Source organism: Opisthocomus hoazin, unplaced genomic scaffold (genome assembly GCF_030867145.1).
Source record: "Opisthocomus hoazin isolate bOpiHoa1 unplaced genomic scaffold, bOpiHoa1.hap1 HAP1_SCAFFOLD_138, whole genome shotgun sequence".
NCBI classification, from domain to species: Eukaryota; Metazoa; Chordata; class Aves; order Opisthocomiformes; family Opisthocomidae; genus Opisthocomus; species Opisthocomus hoazin.
This window is the reverse complement of record NW_027449035.1, coordinates 172275-188868: the sequence shown is the minus strand read 5'-3', so window position 1 is coordinate 188868 and position 16594 is coordinate 172275. Positions and strand designations below refer to the sequence as shown.

Sequence of the window (16594 nt, the reverse complement as noted above, 5' to 3'; positions counted from 1 at the left end):
TACAGAGCCATGCGATTCAACACGATCCCGGGTATCGCTCGCTACAAGTACAGAGCGCTACAATCCGAGACCGGTACAGAGAAAAAATGCAATGCCAGATCAAATACAGAGATCCCCGAGACAAAAAAATGACATGGCTATACAAGCCTACACATATTCAAATACAGAGCTCCACATTACAAAACACAATATGAGTACATACAAGGCAAGACGGTCTCCGATATCGGGCTGTGCAAGTAGCAAGTGCTGCTGTGCAACGTGCCGAAACATTGACATAAACATTCAAATACAGAGCACTACAACACAACAACAATACAGAGCTTAATCAAGTACAGAGTGCTGCATTAAAAAACACAATACGGCATCGTACAAAGCGGGAGGCTCTCTGGTAACATTTGATACAAGCACAGATTGATGCAATGCAACACAAAACACGGTACAGAGCCATGCGATTCAAGACGATCCCGGGTATCGCTCGCTACAAGTACAGAGCGCTGCAATCCGAGACCGGTACAGAGAAAAAATGCAATGCCAGATCAAATACAGAGATCCCCGAGACAAAAAAATGACATGGCTATACAAGCCTACACATATTCAAATACAGAGCTCCACATTACAAAACACAATATGAGTACATACAAGGCAAGACGGTCTCCGATATCGGGCTGTGCAAGTAGCAAGTGCTGCAGTGCAACGTGCCAAAACATTGACATAAACATTCAAATACAGAGCACTACAACACAACAACAATACAGAGCTTAATCAAGTACAGAGTGCTGCATTAAAAAACACAATACGGCATCGTACAAAGCGGGAGGCTCTCTGGTAACATTTGATACAAGCACAGATTGATGCGATGCAACACAAAACACGGTACAGAGCCATGCGATTCAACACGATCCCGGGTATTGCTCGCTACAAGTACAGAGCGCTGCAATCCGAGACCGGTACAGAGAAAAAATGCAATGCCAGATCTAATACACAGATCCCCGAGACAAAAAAATGACATGGCTATACAAGCCTACACATATTCAAATACAGAGCTCCACATCACAAAACACAATATGAGTACATACAAGGCAAGACGGTCTCCGATATCGGGCCGTGCAAGTAGCGAGTGCTGCAGTGCAATGCGCCGAAACATTGACATAAACATTCAAATACAGAGCACTACAACACAACAACAACACAGAGCAATACTAGGCAATACAAATAAAAATACAGTGCTATGAGAAAAAATACAGGGCCACACAATTCAATACAAATAGAGCGCTGCAATACAACACGTACTAAAGGACTATTCAGTGTGAGACACTCACACGACAGGTGATACGAGGCGTAGTAATACAGCGCGAAAGAACACAAAACGCTGCAAAACGACGCAGTCGCAGATGGCGGTGAAAACCGATACGGAGTTTGGAGAAGCCAGGATTGAAGACCTAAGCCCATAACGAGGCAGAGATGACAATCCAGAAAGAGAGCTGACAGGAAGCATCACATTGGCCGAGACCAACCTCTTCCGCAAAAACCCCCTCCTCAAAAGCACCCGGGTGATCCGCTCACCTGCTCGTTCCAGAGTCAGACGCTGCAGTCATTGTCGCTTCTGCAACCTGAGATACCGAGAGACACTCAATCGCCATTATGCCTATGAAAAGTCACCCTCTCCGCGCTCCTCCTCGCTGCCGCCCACGCTCATCTCAAACAGTTGTCCAATGCCAAAGGAGGCCGGCACAGCCCCTGCAAAACCAAGAGACACACCCCTCGCTCGGTTGCTGCACAATTTTTTGCTCTCACAGGCTGACCCGGCCCACAACTGCCTCACCTTCTCGGACCTCATGTCAGCATGCTGCTGTGCTCCTACCAGGCTATGTGCAGCACCTGCAATAAAAATCAAAGCAAACAGAGCGTGCTGAGATACTGCCCAAAACCAAAGCTCGCCTGCATCAATCCCAATCTCCTGCTCCAGTACCTTGGCTGCTCATCCACCCTGCCCCTGCCATTTACAGGTTCCCTGGTTGCCCTGGGCAGAGCAGTTCCAAGGCAAACACACAGGCACACACCAACATCACACACAACACCAAACAATGGAATTCAAAGAAGAGAGAAAAAACTCTCCCTAGGAACAATGCCTGCCGCATGAGACAAGCTGTCGGACAAGGAGACCGACAGGGCCGCAGTGGCCCAGAGCGAGGAGGCTCCACGGCAGCCCCGGAAAACCACGTTACAACAGAACGCTCTGTTACAAGAAGTTACGGTCAAAACGGAGACGATGGATGTGCGAGAAGCCCGGCTTCAAGACCTAAGAGCGTAAGGATGCAGGGAACAAGTCCCACGGTCCATAAAAACGGACCTGAAGAGAAAAGAGCTGCTGCCGCAGCCTGGAATGACGCCACAAAAGACAGATGCAAGACTGATCCGCACTTTATGCTTGTAAGGCAAGAAGACAAGAGCTGAAATGGCACTACGCCGATGAGTCCGTGCATTCGAGACCCCAAGTATGGCACGGAGGCACACGATGAGCTTCCTGAGTGCAAAGAGAAACAAGCAGGTCGAGACCAGAGGAAGGTCTGCGACGCGAGACACACCGCAAAAACAACATAGCACCGACGACACGGGCTGGAACTGCCCTGCCCATGCTAGTCCTAGGATGAAGGGAACCCCGGTCCCTTCATGTGCCCAAAGGGGCCCGCTCCTGCACAGCCCTCTCCCCTGCACTACCTTGACAAGTCCTGCCCGCAATGCCCAACTGCGGTCCCTTCCCTCCAGACCCTTCCCAGCCCCAGTCCGTCCACTTAGCTTTTGAAGGGCCGGGAGTCTGAATCCATCCTCGACAACAAGCGCGTTGGCTTACTGGGATGCTCCTGCAGTCAACAGTTCTGCTTTGTCACCTGAAAAAGAAAAAAAAGACGAGGCCATCACATACCACACGTGGTGCTGACAGTAAGCATCACGCTGGCCAAGACCAACCTCTTCCGCAGCAATCCCTTCCTCGGAAGCGCCAGGATGCTCTGCTGCTCAACCTGCTCCTTCCAGAGTCGGACGCTGTAGCCGTAATCGCCTCTGCAACCTAAGATGCCGAGACACACAAAAGGATCATTGCACCTGTGACGAGTCACCTGCCCTGCGCTCCTCGCTGCCACCCCGGCTCACCTCAAGAGCTTCTCCAATGCCAACGGCGGCTCACACAGCCCCTGCAAAACCAAGAGAGACACGTCTCGCTGAGTTGCTGCGCAACACTTTGCTCTTACACACTGACCTCGTCCACAACTGCCTCACCTTCTCAGACTTCTTGACAGCATGCTGCTTTGCCCCTTCAGGACTACGTGTGGCACCTACAAAAAAAACAACCAGAAGACACGTGCTGAGATACTGCCCAGAACCAAAGCCTGCCACACCGATTCCCACCTCCTGCTCCGTTACCTTGGCTGCTCACCGATGTTGCCCCTGACTTTTACGTGTTCCCATGCTGAGGCTCAGGTACCGCCTGGAAAACACAAACACCGACGATGATAATTTCACCAACAACAGTGCACCAGAAAAATAACTGCTGCTTCAGCCTACTAGTCCGTGCTCACCTTGCCCGAGTCACCCCTTGAGCCGATCTCGTGCTTCGCTCGTTGCTTTGCGCCTACAATATTGGAAAAAAAAAAACAAAACACCAACTGTAAGGTAGTCCTATAGCCGCTAATCACGTATTCCCTTCTACACCGTGTGCCAACCCACCTCCTTATGACGCTCTGCTCGGCGCCTCCGTTGGTCTTTGGTGCCCATCTTGTTCCCTGGCACCTGAAATAAATATTGAACGAGTCACCCATATGATGCTTAAGACATTAACAATTCCGAATGTATTGATTCCATTTGGGAATAGCGCCTAGACTCCAAAAAACAGCCTGCCATTACATAAAGGAATAAAGGGCCAAACTCAAAGGCCCCCCCATGCATCGGCCTTACCACCGTCAACATTTATTCTGCTTTGCTGCTGATGATCAGCCCTTCCCACACGACTCCCATCACCTCCGTAAAACACTGTTCAAATGACAGTCCACACTGTCTGCCGACGGCCGCTTCATCTGAGCTCGCTTCCTAGCCCCTGCCTAAACGGTCTAGCCCTGTCGACCTCTTAACCGCAGCCTCTTGTTGCTATGACACCTACCCCTGACTCTACACCCCTGGGCAGGGCAGGGCAGCTTCAAGCCAAACACACACAGGGACACACCAACATTACTCACAACACCACAAACAATGGGATTCAAGAAGAGAGAAAACTCTCCGCAAGAAGAATGATTCCCTGACGGGAGACGCTGTCGGACAAGGAGACCGACAGGGCCGCAGTGGCCCAGAGCGAGGAGGCTCCACGGCAGCCCGGAAAACCACGTTACAACAGAACGCTCTGTTACAAGAAGTTACGGTCAAAACGGAGACGATGGATGTGCGAGAAGCCCGGCTTCAAGACCTAAGAGCGTAAGGATGCAGGGAACAAGTCCCACGGTCCATAAAAACGGACCTGAAGAGAAAAGAGCTGCTGCCGCAGCCTGAAATGACGCCACAAAAGACAGATGCAAGACTGATCCGCACTTTATGCTTGTAAGGCAAGAAGACAAGAGCTGAAATGGCACTACGCCGATGAGTCCGTGCATTCGAGACCCCAAGTATGGCACGGAGGCACACGATGAGCTTCCTGAGTGCAAAGAGAAACAAGCAGGTCGAGACCAGAGGAAGGTCTGCGACGCGAGACACACCGCAAAAACAACATAGCACCGACGACACGGGCTGGAACTGCCCTGCCCATGCTAGTCCTAGGATGAAGGGAACCCCGGTCCCTTCATGTGCCCAAAGGGGCCCGCTCCTGCACAGCCCTCTCCCCTGCACTACCTTGACAAGTCCTGCCCGCAATGCCCAACTGCGGTCCCTTCCCTCCAGACCCTTCCCAGCCCCAGTCCGTCCACTTAGCTTTTGAAGGGCCGGGAGTCTGAGTCCATCCTCGACAACAAGCGCGTTGGCTTACTGGGATGCTCCTGCAGTCAACAGTTCTGCTTTGTCACCTGAAAAAGAAAAAAAAGACGAGGCCATCACATACCACACGTGGTGCTGACAGTAAGCATCACGCTGGCCAAGACCAACCTCTTCCGCAGCAATCCCTTCCTCGGAAGCGCCAGGATGCTCTGCTGCTCAACCTGCTCCTTCCAGAGTCGGACGCTGTAGCCGTAATCGCCTCTGCAACCTAAGATGCCGAGACACACAAAAGGATCATTGCACCTGTGACGAGTCACCTGCCCTGCGCTCCTCGCTGCCACCCCGGCTCACCTCAAGAGCTTCTCCAATGCCAACGGCGGCTCACACAGCCCCTGCAAAACCAAGAGAGACACGTCTCGCTGAGTTGCTGCGCAACACTTTGCTCTTACACACTGACCTCGTCCACAACTGCCTCACCTTCTCAGACTTCTTGACAGCATGCTGCTTTGCCCCTTCAGGACTACGTGTGGCACCTACAAAAAAAACAACCAGAAGACACGTGCTGAGATACTGCCCAGAACCAAAGCCTGCCACACCGATTCCCACCTCCTGCTCCGTTACCTTGGCTGCTCACCGATGTTGCCCCTGACTTTTACGTGTTCCCATGCTGAGGCTCAGGTACCGCCTGGAAAACACAAACACCGACGATGATAATTTCACCAACAACAGTGCACCAGAAAAATAACTGCTGCTTCAGCCTACTAGTCCGTGCTCACCTTGCCCGAGTCACCCCTTGAGCCGATCTCGTGCTTCGCTCGTTGCTTTGCGCCTACAATATTGGAAAAAAAAAAAACAAAACACCAACTGTAAGGTAGTCCTATAGCCGCTAATCACGTATTCCCTTCTACACCGTGTGCCAACCCACCTCCTTATGACGCTCTGCTCGGCGCCTCCGTTGGTCTTTGGTGCCCATCTTGTTCCCTGGCACCTGAAATAAATATTGAACGAGTCACCCATATGATGCTTAAGACATTAACAATTCCGAATGTATTGATTCCATTTGGGAATAGCGCCTAGACTCCAAAAAACAGCCTGCCATTACATAAAGGAATAAAGGGCCAAACTCAAAGGCCCCCCCATGCATCGGCCTTACCACCGTCAACATTTATTCTGCTTTGCTGCTGATGATCAGCCCTTCCCACACGACTCCCATCACCTCCGTAAAACACTGTTCAAATGACAGTCCACACTGTCTGCCGACGGCCGCTTCATCTGAGCTCGCTTCCTAGCCCCTGCCTAAACGGTCTAGCCCTGTCGACCTCTTAACCGCAGCCTCTTGTTGCTATGACACCTACCCCTGACTCTACACCCCTGGGCAGGGCAGGGCAGCTTCAAGCCAAACACACACAGGGACACACCAACATTACTCACAACACCACAAACAATGGGATTCAAGAAGAGAGAAAACTCTCCGCAAGAAGAATGATTCCCTGACGGGAGACGCTGTCGGACAAGGAGACCGACAGGGCCGCAGTGGCCCAGAGCGAGGAGGCTCCACGGCAGCCCGGAAAACCACGTTACAACAGAACGCTCTGTTACAAGAAGTTACGGTCAAAACGGAGACGATGGATGTGCGAGAAGCCCGGCTTCAAGACCTAAGAGCGTAAGGATGCAGGGAACAAGTCCCACGGTCCATAAAAACGGACCTGAAGAGAAAAGAGCTGCTGCCGCAGCCTGAAATGACGCCACAAAAGACAGATGCAAGACTGATCCGCACTTTATGCTTGTAAGGCAAGAAGACAAGAGCTGAAATGGCACTACGCCGATGAGTCCGTGCATTCGAGACCCCAAGTATGGCACGGAGGCACACGATGAGCTTCCTGAGTGCAAAGAGAAACAAGCAGGTCGAGACCAGAGGAAGGTCTGCGACGCGAGACACACCGCAAAAACAACATAGCACCGACGACACGGGCTGGAACTGCCCTGCCCATGCTAGTCCTAGGATGAAGGGAACCCCGGTCCCTTCATGTGCCCAAAGGGGCCCGCTCCTGCACAGCCCTCTCCCCTGCACTACCTTGACAAGTCCTGCCCGCAATGCCCAACTGCGGTCCCTTCCCTCCAGACCCTTCCCAGCCCCAGTCCGTCCACTTAGCTTTTGAAGGGCCGGGAGTCTGAATCCATCCTCGACAACAAGCGCGTTGGCTTACTGGGATGCTCCTGCAGTCAACAGTTCTGCTTTGTCACCTGAAAAAGAAAAAAAAGACGAGGCCATCACATACCACACGTGGTGCTGACAGTAAGCATCACGCTGGCCAAGACCAACCTCTTCCGCAGCAATCCCTTCCTCGGAAGCGCCAGGATGCTCTGCTGCTCAACCTGCTCCTTCCAGAGTCGGACGCTGTAGCCGTAATCGCCTCTGCAACCTAAGATGCCGAGACACACAAAAGGATCATTGCACCTGTGACGAGTCACCTGCCCTGCGCTCCTCGCTGCCACCCCGGCTCACCTCAAGAGCTTCTCCAATGCCAACGGCGGCTCACACAGCCCCTGCAAAACCAAGAGAGACACGTCTCGCTGAGTTGCTGCGCAACACTTTGCTCTTACACACTGACCTCGTCCACAACTGCCTCACCTTCTCAGACTTCTTGACAGCATGCTGCTTTGCCCCTTCAGGACTACGTGTGGCACCTACAAAAAAAACAACCAGAAGACACGTGCTGAGATACTGCCCAGAACCAAAGCCTGCCACACCGATTCCCACCTCCTGCTCCGTTACCTTGGCTGCTCACCGATGTTGCCCCTGACTTTTACGTGTTCCCATGCTGAGGCTCAGGTACCGCCTGGAAAACACAAACACCGACGATGATAATTTCACCAACAACAGTGCACCAGAAAAATAACTGCTGCTTCAGCCTACTAGTCCGTGCTCACCTTGCCCGAGTCACCCCTTGAGCCGATCTCGTGCTTCGCTCGTTGCTTTGCGCCTACAATATTGGAAAAAAAAAAACAAAACACCAACTGTAAGGTAGTCCTATAGCCGCTAATCACGTATTCCCTTCTACACCGTGTGCCAACCCACCTCCTTATGACGCTCTGCTCGGCGCCTCCGTTGGTCTTTGGTGCCCATCTTGTTCCCTGGCACCTGAAATAAATATTGAACGAGTCACCCATATGATGCTTAAGACATTAACAATTCCGAATGTATTGATTCCATTTGGGAATAGCGCCTAGACTCCAAAAAACAGCCTGCCATTACATAAAGGAATAAAGGGCCAAACTCAAAGGCCCCCCCATGCATCGGCCTTACCACCGTCAACATTTATTCTGCTTTGCTGCTGATGATCAGCCCTTCCCACACGACTCCCATCACCTCCGTAAAACACTGTTCAAATGACAGTCCACACTGTCTGCCGACGGCCGCTTCATCTGAGCTCGCTTCCTAGCCCCTGCCTAAACGGTCTAGCCCTGTCGACCTCTTAACCGCAGCCTCTTGTTGCTATGACACCTACCCCTGACTCTACACCCCTGGGCAGGGCAGGGCAGCTTCAAGCCAAACACACACAGGGACACACCAACATTACTCACAACACCACAAACAATGGGATTCAAGAAGAGAGAAAACTCTCCGCAAGAAGAATGATTCCCTGACGGGAGACGCTGTCGGACAAGGAGACCGACAGGGCCGCAGTGGCCCAGAGCGAGGAGGCTCCACGGCAGCCCGGAAAACCACGTTACAACAGAACGCTCTGTTACAAGAAGTTACGGTCAAAACGGAGACGATGGATGTGCGAGAAGCCCGGCTTCAAGACCTAAGAGCGTAAGGATGCAGGGAACAAGTCCCACGGTCCATAAAAACGGACCTGAAGAGAAAAGAGCTGCTGCCGCAGCCTGAAATGACGCCACAAAAGACAGATGCAAGACTGATCCGCACTTTATGCTTGTAAGGCAAGAAGACAAGAGCTGAAATGGCACTACGCCGATGAGTCCGTGCATTCGAGACCCCAAGTATGGCACGGAGGCACACGATGAGCTTCCTGAGTGCAAAGAGAAACAAGCAGGTCGAGACCAGAGGAAGGTCTGCGACGCGAGACACACCGCAAAAACAACATAGCACCGACGACACGGGCTGGAACTGCCCTGCCCATGCTAGTCCTAGGATGAAGGGAACCCCGGTCCCTTCATGTGCCCAAAGGGGCCCGCTCCTGCACAGCCCTCTCCCCTGCACTACCTTGACAAGTCCTGCCCGCAATGCCCAACTGCGGTCCCTTCCCTCCAGACCCTTCCCAGCCCCAGTCCGTCCACTTAGCTTTTGAAGGGCCGGGAGTCTGAATCCATCCTCGACAACAAGCGCGTTGGCTTACTGGGATGCTCCTGCAGTCAACAGTTCTGCTTTGTCACCTGAAAAAGAAAAAAAAGACGAGGCCATCACATACCACACGTGGTGCTGACAGTAAGCATCACGCTGGCCAAGACCAACCTCTTCCGCAGCAATCCCTTCCTCGGAAGCGCCAGGATGCTCTGCTGCTCAACCTGCTCCTTCCAGAGTCGGACGCTGTAGCCGTAATCGCCTCTGCAACCTAAGATGCCGAGACACACAAAAGGATCATTGCACCTGTGACGAGTCACCTGCCCTGCGCTCCTCGCTGCCACCCCGGCTCACCTCAAGAGCTTCTCCAATGCCAACGGCGGCCCACACAGCCCCTGCAAAACCAAGAGAGACACGTCTCGCTGAGTTGCTGCGCAACACTTTGCTCTTACACACTGACCTCGTCCACAACTGCCTCACCTTCTCAGACTTCTTGACAGCATGCTGCTTTGCCCCTTCAGGACTACGTGTGGCACCTACAAAAAAAACAACCAGAAGACACGTGCTGAGATACTGCCCAGAACCAAAGCCTGCCACACCGATTCCCACCTCCTGCTCCGTTACCTTGGCTGCTCACCGATGTTGCCCCTGACTTTTACGTGTTCCCATGCTGAGGCTCAGGTACCGCCTGGAAAACACAAACACCGACGATGATAATTTCACCAACAACAGTGCACCAGAAAAATAACTGCTGCTTCAGCCTACTAGTCCGTGCTCACCTTGCCCGAGTCACCCCTTGAGCCGATCTCGTGCTTCGCTCGTTGCTTTGCGCCTACAATATTGGAAAAAAAAAAACAAAACACCAACTGTAAGGTAGTCCTATAGCCGCTAATCACGTATTCCCTTCTACACCGTGTGCCAACCCACCTCCTTATGACGCTCTGCTCGGCGCCTCCGTTGGTCTTTGGTGCCCATCTTGTTCCCTGGCACCTGAAATAAATATTGAACGAGTCACCCATATGATGCTTAAGACATTAACAATTCCGAATGTATTGATTCCATTTGGGAATAGCGCCTAGACTCCAAAAAACAGCCTGCCATTACATAAAGGAATAAAGGGCCAAACTCAAAGGCCCCCCCATGCATCGGCCTTACCACCGTCAACATTTATTCTGCTTTGCTGCTGATGATCAGCCCTTCCCACACGACTCCCATCACCTCCGTAAAACACTGTTCAAATGACAGTCCACACTGTCTGCCGACAGCCGCTTCATCTGAGCTCGCTTCCTAGCCCCTGCCTAAACGGTCTAGCCCTGTCGACCTCTTAACCGCAGCCTCTTATCGCTACGCCACCTACCCCTGACTCTACGCCTTTGGGCAGAGCAGCTTCCAAGCCAAAACACACGTAGGCACACACCAACATTACATGCAACACCACAAACAATGAGATTCAAAAGAAGAGAGAAAACTCTCCGCAAGAGCAATGACTGATGGACGAGAGAAGCTCTCGGACAAGGAGACCGACAGGGCCACAATGGCCCAGAGCGAGGAGGCTCTACAGCAGCCCCAGAAAACCAGGAGAACCCGAGGGTCCCTTACAAGAAGTTACGATCAAAATGGAGACGACGGATGCGCGAGAAGCCCGGCTTCAAGACCTAAGATGGTAAGGATGCAGGGAACGAGTCCCAAAGTCCATGAAAATGGACCGGTAGAGAGAACAGCTGCCGGCACAGCCTGGAACGACGCCGCAAAAGAGAACCGACTAGAAACTTCTGAGGCGTGAGATCGATCCACGCTTTACGCTCGTAAGGCAAGAAGAGACACGCCCCATTGGCACTATGCCGACAAGTAGGGGCATTCAATACCCCAGGGGTGGTACCTGATGTGCATAATGGGCTCCTTGACTGTGAAGAACAAAAAGGATGTTGGGACCCTGGTAAGGTCTAAGACACAGAAGGCAGACGACACAAACATAGCACCGCAGACACGGGCTGGAACTGCCCTGCTCACTTGGGCTGAAGACCGACCCCTTCCTTCCCTTTACATGCCCAAAGGGGCCCGCTCCTGCACGTCCTTCTCTCCTACTCTAACTTCGCAAGCCCTCCCTGCGATGCCCAAGCGCGGTGCCCTCCCTCCAGACCCTCCCCGATCCCTCAACTTAGCTTTTAGAGGGTCGAGGGTCCGAATCCATGCTCAACATGAACACGCATGGGCTAACCAGATGCTCCAGCAGTCGTCATTTTCCGCTTCCTCCTCTGCAAAAAAAAAAAACCCCACAAACAGTTCTGACGGTAAGCATCATGCTGGCCAACACCTACGTCATCCTCAGCATCCCCCTCAGAAGCACTGGGATTCTCCGCTCACCTGCTCGGTCCGGAATGGGATGCTGCGGCCCTCATCACTCTTGATAACCCAAGATACCAAGAGACGCAAAGTTACTGTTGCGCTATTAAGAAATCATCTGCCCCGTGCTCCTCCTCGCTAATGCCCTGGCTCACCGCAAATGCCGGTCCGATGCCAAAAGCCCCTGCCAAAGCTTGTATCTTCACCGACAATAAGACACCTGAACATTAACTGCTGCTGCGGGCCGCGAGTCACGGCTCGCCTTGCCTGAGTCACCTCTGCTGCCCGTAAACCCGCTTTGCCCCTTCAAAATTAAAGAAAACACCCACAAATCAAAACCTAGAAGCTAGTCCTATAGCCACCGGTCACATCGTCCCTCCGACATCACATGGGAACCCACTTTCTTGCGACGCTCCGCACGCCTCTCCTCTGTCACCCTTTGGCACACGGCTCGTTCCTCTGCATCTGCAAAAAGCGTATTGTAGAAGTCAGCCCAATGCTGACCGACAGCTTAGGAATTTCAGAGGTCTTATTTCCATTCAGCTATACCACCTAGATTCCAACTACAGCCTGCCGTTAGAAAAAAAACAAAAACACATGCAAAAGAACATTAAGCTCTTCACGTGCAAGCCTTAACACCTTTGAGGTTCAAAGGCCTGACGTTCAGCCCTCCATCTTCAGATGCGGAGGCCCGGAGGGTTTACGCTTCATCTCTCCTCTTTGTCATAGCTCCCGGTCAGCCGCTGAGGGACTCAAACCAAACGAACCTCGTTGATGTCCCACTGCGACTGCAAGACTAAACTAAGAGAAGCCAATAAACCCTCCTCCCTTCCTCAACCGCCCCCTTGTCTCAAAGCTTTAGAAACCCCTTCTCTTCTCCTGAACTGGCAAGGAAGGAACCGCACGCCCCCTCCCGACAGCCGCTTCCCTGTATTTGCACCCCCAAATCCCCCACATCAGCCGCTCCTCGGGAGCCGTTCTTCCGAACCACGCCCTGTGTTCTGTGGGCATCTCCCACATTACGCCTTCCCGCGGCCTCAGGGATCTGCTACAGGACCGCAAAGTACCAAAACCCCGATGCTTACAATCTACGAGGGGCCCGCCACGAACCGCAAAGTTTCCAGGGGTGACACGGACTACTGAGCCTTCAGTAAATGTGATGAGCCATCCGGTGCTCTGAAAATCGCTATGTGTCACAACCCTGCAGCTCGCTTGAGCGATGCTCGATCTCTGTACAAATGTGTACAAGATGTTTACCTTAAGCCCTGCTGGACGTCATCATCGTCAATCTGATTAAGAGACACGGTGTCAGCAAGTTACACAGTAAACAGCGCCACTAGTGAAAAAAATGCAAGGTTCCATCTTCAATCGAGTCAGCAGTTCCAGGAAAGCATAATGCACCTAGAATAAAGAGAAAGACACGTACTATTAAACAATCTCACCTTACGCAAACTCTGAATAAAAATATTACTCACCTGAAGAAAAAGGCTGCAGTTAATTGTACTCTCTACCAGATCTACCGCTTGGCTTTGACTCATCCTTAAAGTCCTCACTCAAACAGAAGTCTCTACTTCTCTAATTATCAAAATACATCTCCCTGAGTAGCTTAGCTCAAAAGCTGTAACTGATTAAAGGAACAGGAGAACTCTAAGCCCAAAGAAAGCCAAGAGTGGAATGAGATCCCCCACTGGCGGCTGTGGCTCATATACTCCCGGCCTCGCCCACCACCCTTCCCATGCTCCTCTGGGAAAGGGGAGGGGTGAACCACCCAAAGGTATAAAGCCGGCGGGAAGAGCAGCAACTAGTTTTCTCCTCTGCCTGAAATTTACATTGAGTGAAGCACCGACCAGAGACGGCGATCCTTACTGGAAACAACTCTACCTGGTCTTCTACTGTAACTACATCTGTCACAGCAGCGATGTGACCGAGTGAGTAATTAAACTTAATTTTTCTATGGTGTGGAAAGAAAAAGAGGTCCTACTAAGCTATCTAATAACATAATTTGCTAAATGCAGTAATGATATTATTACCAAAAGTTATGCTTTGTGGTTTCCTATTTAAAAAAAAACCAAAACACTACAGGTTTACTCTTTGTTTGTAGCGAGACCAGGCATAAGACCTAACTCCAGAACTATTTTCTGGATAGGACCGAATAACAAAGCAGAATTTGATTCCATAATAATCTTTTCTCAACAATATCTCTGGTTGCAAAGTGAATTATTTACTGTCAACGGCAGATAATTCGGAGCCGCTTTGAAGCGCTCTCTGGCTGACTCCCTTAAGACGACTAGGTGAGTCCCAAAGGATAGAAAATGTTAAAAAAAAATAAAGTGGAAATACAAGAAACGTATCGGAAACCGTACAAAAGCGGCCCAACTAACTCCTAGGTAGATAGAAGAAAAGTAAACTGCAAAACTCGACAAAAAAAACTCCACGGGAGATGCGTCGATAACAACAGATGAAGGCTGTCCCTTTCTCTGAAAAACCAAATAGGAGATAGGAGCTGACGATGGACATCTTTACGGCGCCAAATAGAAGCATAGGCTAAGACACAAAAGAAAAATACCGCTCTGGGGCACAAAGATAGCTTTGAAAAACGATCCGGTAGAATGGGAGGCTTCGTCACAGGGATCGAAGCGGTTCCGAGGGGGCTAGAGAGATTGACGAAGTCTCCAGGATGCGTCGAGCGGACATGATGCAAAGCTCCGCAGGGTGTTCCGGTAACGTACGGATGTCCTCTGGGAATGAGCGCCCGAATGGAGACATCCTAGATGGCAGCAAGTAAGGTAAGGGAGCTCTGGGGCGCGGGGAAAGCCCGACGAAGGGCTCTGTCTAAATTAGGGATATATAAAGAGGGAGGCAGAGCTCAAAGGGTGCCGAGGGGCACGAGGACCGTCTCGGGAAGTGTCCTGACGGGAGTGAGAGGAACGCGGATGCGCATTCAAACCGGGGATCGCCGACACAAATAGAAACTTGGGAATGGATCCGAACGGAGAACGGACGTCCCGAGGGACCGAGGACCAAACAGAGGCATTTGACGTGGCGGAGACAATGTAAACGTGCTATGGCGCGAAACGAAAGCCCGAGGAGGATTTGCTTTCGAATAGGAAAGGTACAGAGCCCGCTTCTGAACTAAAGGATGGCCGTAGAACGCCAGGACGCTCGCAGGAAGCATCGTGACGGAAATAGAGGGGACGTGGCCGGAGACGCTGATGGCGGCTCGAGGGCGCAAAGGTACTCGGGAGGGGATCTGAACAGACCACGGAGGTTCTGAGGGAGACGCTGACCCGCTGGAGATGAGCTAGACGGAGGAGAGGAGAAAAAGCCCGCTCCGAAGAAGAAGGGACGTGCCGGCGAACCGAGAGGGATACGAATGACGTTTCAGAGATAAAAGCGTGCCAACGAGACCCTCTGAAGCCTCGGGATGAAAGGAGAGCAAAGGGCGGTGGGGAGGGGGGGTGGAGGGGGGGGACAGATACAAAGAAAACTTAAAAAGCAACAGGGTATGTGACAAATGAGAAAAAATAGGGATAGATGGCTCGATAACAGGAAATGTAGAAATCAAATTTAAATAGCAAACGAGTACAAGGCAGAGGAGAAAAAAGCTGAAACGTAGGGACAGAAAATGACATAAAAGTAGACGCGGGGAAAGAAACTGAAGGCTTTCAAGGAGAAAAAAACCCTAAAAATAGGGATGACAAACTAAATAAATGGAGACGCAGAAAGGAAATTGATAAATGGAAAGAGTACGAGACACACGAGAAAGAATTAAAAAGTAGGGACGGGAACGAGATGAAAGCAGACGTACAAAGAAACTGTAAAAAGCAACACGATGAAGGGAATAAAGGAACAAATAAACAAACCAGGAACATCAAATTAAGTACACAAAGACACAGAAACAAAATTTCAAAAGCGACAGGGGACAGCGCGGACCAGCGTGACATAAAAAATAAAGGCAGCAAACTGGATAAAAGTAGATACGTGTCCCGGTTAATTTCCCTCCCGGTAGCTGCTGTGTTTCGGATTTAGCAGGAGAAAAATGTTGATAATGCTGACGGTTTCAGCTGGCGCTACAAAATCGAGGGCTTTTTCCAGTTTCTGATACACGGCGAACGGTCAGGCCGTGAGGGAGCCGAGAGGAAGCGTAGCCAGACAGACAGCTGAGCCACCCGATGGAAATATTGTATACGACAGAGGTCGTTTTCCGTTTATGAACGGGAATTGGCCGGGAGTCGGGAAGCTATCGGCTTTCTCGTTTCTGGGAATTCGAACTTTTTCTGGGAGTTCGGTCTTTCTCGGGAGTTTTGTCAAATTTACAAAATTTGCGACTTAGGCACGCCGTACCGCTGCTCGGGGACCGGCTGCGGATCGGTCGTCGGGTGGTTCAAAAACCTGTATCGTATATAGCTCAGTTTGCGTATTCTTTGTTATCGTTATTAGTAGTATTAGTATTCACTGTATTGTGTTATTAAACTGCCCTTATCTCAACCCACGAGTTTTCCCTTTTGTCCGTTTCTCCTCCCCGCCCCGCTAGGGGGAAGGGGAGCGGTAAGCGAGCGGCTGTCTAGAGCTTAGTCGCAGTCTGCCGCGTTAAAACGTGACAATATTGAAACAAATTTTAAAGCGACGTGACGTGCGACAGACGGGAGAGAATAAAAAATGGGGTTAGGAGTATCGATGAAAGCAGACATAGAAAGAAAATTTTTCAAGTGACCTCGTAGAGCACAGACAGGGAAAAAATAAAGAAAAGAGCGAGAAAAATACATGAATCTGAACATAAAAACATAAAATTGTAAAGGGAACACGTTAAGACTGGAAAAAAAATTCAAATAGCAGAAAAATCTAAATGGGCGAGAGACGCAGAAAGAAAATTTTAACAGCGACCGGCCATGGAGCAGATTAGAATGAATTAAAAAATAAAGACGGCGCAGCTAGGTAAAAATAGATGAGAAAAGGAAAAAAAAAAAAATCTAAAAGACACGGGGTACACGA

At 51.0% G+C, this 16594-nt stretch overlaps 4 long non-coding RNA genes across 4 annotated transcripts; all 4 read right to left on the bottom strand.

Moving 5' to 3' along the window:
* Positions 1-2241: 2241 nt before the first annotated feature.
* On the bottom strand, positions 2242-3190 carry LOC142360274 (uncharacterized). The gene is made up of 3 exons (XR_012762935.1): positions 3151-3190; positions 2968-3067; positions 2242-2888 (listed from the first exon to the last, which is right to left on the bottom strand). It is a non-coding gene; the product is annotated as an uncharacterized LOC142360274 (long non-coding RNA).
* A 549-nt stretch (positions 3191-3739) lies between these two features.
* On the bottom strand, positions 3740-5344 carry LOC142360273 (uncharacterized). The gene is made up of 3 exons (XR_012762934.1): positions 5305-5344; positions 5122-5221; positions 3740-5042 (listed from the first exon to the last, which is right to left on the bottom strand). It is a non-coding gene; the product is annotated as an uncharacterized LOC142360273 (long non-coding RNA).
* Positions 5345-5571: 227 nt separating this feature from the next.
* On the bottom strand, positions 5572-7502 carry LOC142360271 (uncharacterized). The gene is made up of 5 exons (XR_012762932.1): positions 7460-7502; positions 7277-7376; positions 5879-7197; positions 5730-5782; positions 5572-5638 (listed from the first exon to the last, which is right to left on the bottom strand). It is a non-coding gene; the product is annotated as an uncharacterized LOC142360271 (long non-coding RNA).
* A 224-nt stretch (positions 7503-7726) lies between these two features.
* On the bottom strand, positions 7727-9345 carry LOC142360272 (uncharacterized). The gene is made up of 3 exons (XR_012762933.1): positions 8033-9345; positions 7885-7937; positions 7727-7793 (listed from the first exon to the last, which is right to left on the bottom strand). It is a non-coding gene; the product is annotated as an uncharacterized LOC142360272 (long non-coding RNA).
* Positions 9346-16594: the final 7249 nt, after the last annotated feature.